The following is a 6,000-nucleotide window of genomic DNA, read 5'->3' on the forward strand; positions in this document are numbered from 1 at the left end:
GAGACAGAGAGAGAATGGGCACACCAGGGCCTCCAGCCACGGCAAACGAACTCCAGATGCATGCATACCTTTGTGTATCAGGCTTAAGTGGGTCCTGGAGAGTTGAACCAGGATCCTTTGGCTTTGCAGGCAAATGCCTTTACCGTTGAGCCATCTCTCCAGCCCTGTTATTTCAAATTTAAAAGCTAACTCAATATAGCATGTTATAGTAGATATAAAGGCGGATTCTGTTTTGGGATATTTATCTAGCCTAGCACATGCACTTCTGTGTACAAACTTAAGAGGGAGGTTGGCAGAGAGCCTGTGGCATGAAGCTCTGATGGCACCAGTTGGCATGATTCATCTTGGTGCCTCTACTTTCCTGGTCTTCTTGCTTTTTTGAAAGTTTGCCTTAATTTTCTTATTAGTGACTTTAGTTCTCCACTTCATTTAGTTTTGTGAGGGGTGGTTACAGCCATTCCACATGTAATCAAAGATCTTCCTAGTATAGATGCTTCCTTCATGGTCAGATCTTCAAGAGCAGAGTATTTTTGAAAATTTAGTAAGTATTTTTAACTGATGCATTCTCTTCCACGGCAGCCACATCCATTATAAATTCGGGAAAATGCCCCTCACTACCCCTCCCCCACTGACCTCCACACACAACATGGACACAGACACCACATATAGGCTCATGTTCTTATAATTACCACCAAGTACGTGTGTGTGTGTGTGTGTGTGTGTGTGTGTGTGTGTGTGTGTTATACTGGGTATTGAACATAGAACCTTGAACATGCCCTCTGCCACTGAGCAGTCTTTTTCATTTTTTTTTAAATTTTGAGACTGCGTCTCATCAAATTACAAGTCTGGCTTTGAACTTATGATCCCCTTGCTTTGGCCTCCCTAGTAGATGAGAAGACAGGCCTACAAGATTAGGCCCAGCTTAGTACTTACTTTTTTTATACAGCTGAGAATACTTTTGGAAAAAATAGCCAATAACAAAAAGTTATCTCAGACAATGAATTAACAGAACATAGGGCTATTTTGATGTGAGAGGATGAGGATGGTACCTTGTGGCTCAACCCATAAGTTGATCTGTAAATTTTTGTCTACCTATTGTAAACTTTTTTTTTTTCATTTAAAGGAGTACTTTAATGACATTTTATCAGAAGAGGTCTATCTTCTCCCTTATAATTTGTTTGCTCTAGCAAAAGCCCTGTTGTCAAGATGGCAAGATAATGCTAAACTTCTTGTCTTTAGCAGCTTAATTGATATGAAACATTGATTAGGCCCTTAGAGGGATAGAGAGTTTCAGAGGAGTTATTACATAGCCACAAGACTTAGAGAAAGGTGTAACTAGAGGTTAGTGCTTTTAGCTGGGCAAAAGCATTCAATATTTGATACATGCCTTTTAAATACACAAGTGACTTGATAAATTCTCTTTGGAAAAAGGACTGCATGCTTCTCAAGTATTGGTTCAGTATGGAAGGGATCCAAGGAAATCAAGAAACGACATGGTTGCAGTAAGAATCAAATAGAAAATGAAGTGCAGCTCCCAAGCCTTGTTGGAGAGAAGTCTCATCCTGGCTGTGGCTGCTAAAAGGAAGGCTTATCAGGCATGCACACCATGCCCTAAAATGTGGGTGTGTTCACAAAAAGATACAGTACCACTGGAAAGGCTCAGATAGAAGGAGCTGGTGACAGGCGGCCTGCAAAACATGGCTCGGGTTCAACAGGCCTCAGACTGGCAATGGAAAGCCCCGGGACACAGTTCTCAAGCCTGACTCCCCAGTGCAGCATTATAGTTCTGTATCTTTCCTTTTATAAATTGTAAAGAGAGTGGACATTTTAGAGGGCACAGGAAGTAAGTTATTTTCTCCCATAAACTGGGTCATGACGAATGCCCCTGAAATGTGTGGAGATGGCTCGGTATTCTTGCACACAATAACAGCTATAGTCTCCCTCATATCTTTCCTTTTTGTTCCATCCTGTAGTTTCTCATACTTCTGGCCAATTATTTCATCCATAGCCTCATCAAATGGGCACTACCTGAGAGTGGAAAGAGAAGAGGAGACAGTATCACAAGGATGGGAATCATGCAAGTGGGATCTACTGTGAAGGGAGTACAGGACAGCATAGCAGTGTGGCTATCTAGCTTTAGCCTTGACTGGATCATGTTTTTTTTTTTTTTTTTTTTTTTTTTTTTTTTTTTTTTTTTTTTTTTTTTTTGAGGTAGAGTCTCACTTTAGCTCAGGAATTCACTATGTAGTCTCAGGATGGCCAGTGATCCTCCTATCTCTGTCTCCCAAGTGTTGGGATTAAAGGCATGCACCACCATGCCCAGCTTGACTGGATCATTTTTGAGTTGTTAGTAACTTTTTCAGTTTGGTCAGTCATGGCAGAGAGGAGAGAGAGAGAGAAAGGAGGAAGAGTAAGGAAATAAAAAGGAGGAGAAGAAGGAAGAGTAGGGAAAGGAAGGAGAGGGAGAAGAGAAGAGAAAATGCACTGCCTCACATCACACACAGGTCAAACGATATCTCCATCAGTCTTCTTTCTGTTAATTAAACTGCTAAAGTAGCATTCGTTCACAGCTCAGCAGTGCTCAGCTGGAGGGTTCGGGAAAGAAAAAGAGACACAGACAGAGAAATTAAAGGTAATGACATAGAATCATTTTGAAAATTTTTTGTGAAGTAAAATCACACAAAACTATAATATGAAGGAAAGATGCATAAAGAAAAGCCATGAGTAAATTTTTAAGCTCATATATTATTTCTATTCAATATCCTATTTCAAATCCTGACTTTAAGCAGAACAAAATTTTAATGACTAAAATGTTTCTTATCTGCTTTAAATAAACAAAAAATGAGAAAACTGCAGGTTATAAAATGCAGGCCTGTATTTCTGGTAGCATACCCACCCCTATGTGGGACAAAATTATGAAAATGCTCTTTTCCCATCTGCCTGTTCCACTCCAGTCAGCTGAGCTGGTGACTCGGACTTGGCCCTTAAGCAAGAGTAATCACTTAGTTGTGATGTCTTCAGTTCCCTCTGCATGGAAAATGTTAGCTTGTTCTTGCTTAAAAGGAAGTCAGAAATTCCCCAAACAACATACTGATTTATAAGCAAAAGAGAACTTTAATCATGTGGTGAAACTAATGTTAACCAAACAGGCTATTCCAATTTGGGCAGCATTGGATATGTTCAAGAAAGGAAACAGAGTATTTTCCTACCATACAGTAGTAGGGTTTTATTCTTTTCTACTCAGTACAAGAAACCAAAGGTAACAATGAGGGAATATTATGGGCAAACACCACTATTCTAAGGCCCACATGTTTTTGAGTGCATACACAAGTTTCATAATTCTTTTTGAGACTTTTGACAAGAGTTGTCTTATAGATTTGCGAATGTATGTTTGTCTGTGTGTCCATTTGTGTACCTGTGTGTACATGTGTGCTCTCTACCATTGAGCTCCACTACAACCCCTTTGCTCATATTCTTATGGCACTTTCACAGCCTGGGCACAATGGTCATCCCCTTAACTAAAGGGATACAACCCTGGACTCCTAGTGGATACCTGATATTGCAGATGCTCTCAAACCCTAATTAGGGCATGTCCATTTTTATGTGTTCCAGCATTGGCACATACTACCAGATTAATCCATTCTTCCACTTTTTATGAGCTCGTGTTTCATTTGTTACTCCTTTTGTAATTGGGCCATTATTAATTAAGATAGAGTTTGCTTGAACAAAACTTGACATTACCCGTGCAGTCAAACTGATAACCAACATGGCTGGTAGGAAAGCACCCCTCAGGCAATGTTTATAACGTGGTCATGCCGCGCAGAAGAGGGCTCGGCGCTCCAGGTGGGATGGAGCAGGTCCTGTGAGATTTCATGAGAATGATGAACAACTGAAATCTTCTGTTTCTGGAATTCTCCACATACTATTTCCGACGTGACGTTGACTATGGGTAACGAGAGCCCCAGAAAATGAGAACATGAGTAAGGGGTACGGGCAGCTGTATGGCTAACACTTTGGACTGTCTTCTCTGTGGGTGGTTTTCCTGGGTATTGTAAGATAGAAGCAAATTTGGCTTCTGTCCTCTGGATTCCAGGAAAACCAGAAATGTCTCTAGACATGGTCAATATTCCCTATAGGGCAAAACTGGCTCTATCTGATTACTGAGCTCTAAAGAGAAGTGATCCCTTGCTCTTGTTACAACACTTCATGTGTGCTACATGTGACTGCTGCTCTTGAACATGAAATATTAAATGGCATAATTTTCTCCCTTAACATTTCATTCTAGTTCTGTTTGAAATGGAAACTTGGTAACATGCTTGAATACATTGACAGCTCTTAAAAACAGATTTCATTACTTTGAACTTAAATAGCATCAAGTATCATGAAAAAGCAAAGGCACACATAGGCACTACATTTCTAAAAGACTGAAAAGTAGTATGCTAAGAGCAGTTAAGCTCAACTGTTTGTTAGGTCGACAGTTAGTGCTATCTTCTGCCCACCTCATGGTTAGAGGGAGCTGGGGAAGAAGTTATAAAAGTGCCTAACATGTTGGTACAACTACTTCACAAAGCAGTGCTTTGCGTGCAGTCTGAACACAGTGTTACTCAGCACTGCCCAGCAGGGGCCCTGATAAGCTCCCAGAGGCCTAAGTTGGTTCTCAGGAGGCTACACTGCAGGTGGCTGTGGGCTGTTTGGTTCACAACTGGCTCGGTTGCTTCCCAGCTCAGTGACCTGGAGTAAAGAAATTTACCCCTGAGCCCCAGTGTCCCTGACTGCAAAGAAGACTGATGGAAATATGCAGAACTATGTTGGCGGGGAGAATTTCAGTCAATTATTTTTAGAGCATACAACCTCAAACACATTAAATATATATATATTTATTTTTCATCTTAGGTAGTGACAAAATGACAATCTGTCTTTTTTAATTTAATTTTTATTTATGTATTTGAGAGTGACAGACAGAGAGAGAAAGAGGCAGAGAGAGAGACAGAGAGAGAGGGAGAGAGAATGGGTGCATCAGGGCCTTTAGCCCCTGCAAATGAACTCCAGACGCTTGCGCCTCCTTGTGCATCTGGCTAACATGTGTGCTGGGGAATGGAGATGACAGGCAAGCGCTTCACCATGAAGCCATCTCTCCAGCCTGACCACCTCTGTTTTCTAATGTGAAGCATTATAGTGATCTTTATGTCATTTATTCAGGAGTGAAAACCTGCCAGAACTCTATCTGACATCTTCTAGATACTCTTTCTCACTGTAACACTCTGTAGCCAGAAGTCTGTCCCCCGTTTACCAATGAAGTAGGAGAATTCAGAGTGATCCGTCTAACTTGCTCAAGGTTAGGAAGCAAGTAAATATGTGAGCCTGAATGTGACCTTCGATATTGCAAATCTGATTTCCTCTTTCACAGAACTGTGCTTCCCTTCTATAATAACAGTAACACTGATGTAGTTAGGAACACCCAGGCATTCATGCCATATGAATTACTTTATTTATCACTCTCAGCAGCCCTGGGTACTCTGATTGCATTTCACTTATAGGCACAGACAACTTGGAAGGTGGAACAAATCCTGCAAGGTTGTACAGTAGGCTTGGCCTAGAAATCAAATCTGAACTCATAGAACTTGGGTCCTAGCCAATGCATGCTGCCACTTCCTCCTCTGTACATGATGCTTAAGAGACCTAAGGGCTAAGGAGGAAGCCAGAGCCAGGCCTGGCTTTCTATGCCAGAGGCACTTGGGCTCTTTTTTTTTTCTAGCGGCAATTCTTAGAAAGGTTGAAGGAAGGAGGAGTGTACGCTGAGAGACCACTAGTTTCCTGGTCTGTAAACTGAGGAGATGGGATGCATAATCTCGAAACATCTAACTACTTAGCTGTGGTTTGGTCACTCTCTTCCTTATACCCTCCTACTGGCTTCCCCTGTGCTAGGAGCATAAAACCTTTCCTTGTTGTGGAGGTCTGGTAAGACTTTGCAGGCTGTAACCCCTGCCTACTTCTGATGGC

Source organism: Jaculus jaculus, chromosome 2, assembly GCF_020740685.1.
Source record: "Jaculus jaculus isolate mJacJac1 chromosome 2, mJacJac1.mat.Y.cur, whole genome shotgun sequence".
NCBI classification, from domain to species: domain Eukaryota; kingdom Metazoa; phylum Chordata; class Mammalia; order Rodentia; family Dipodidae; genus Jaculus; species Jaculus jaculus.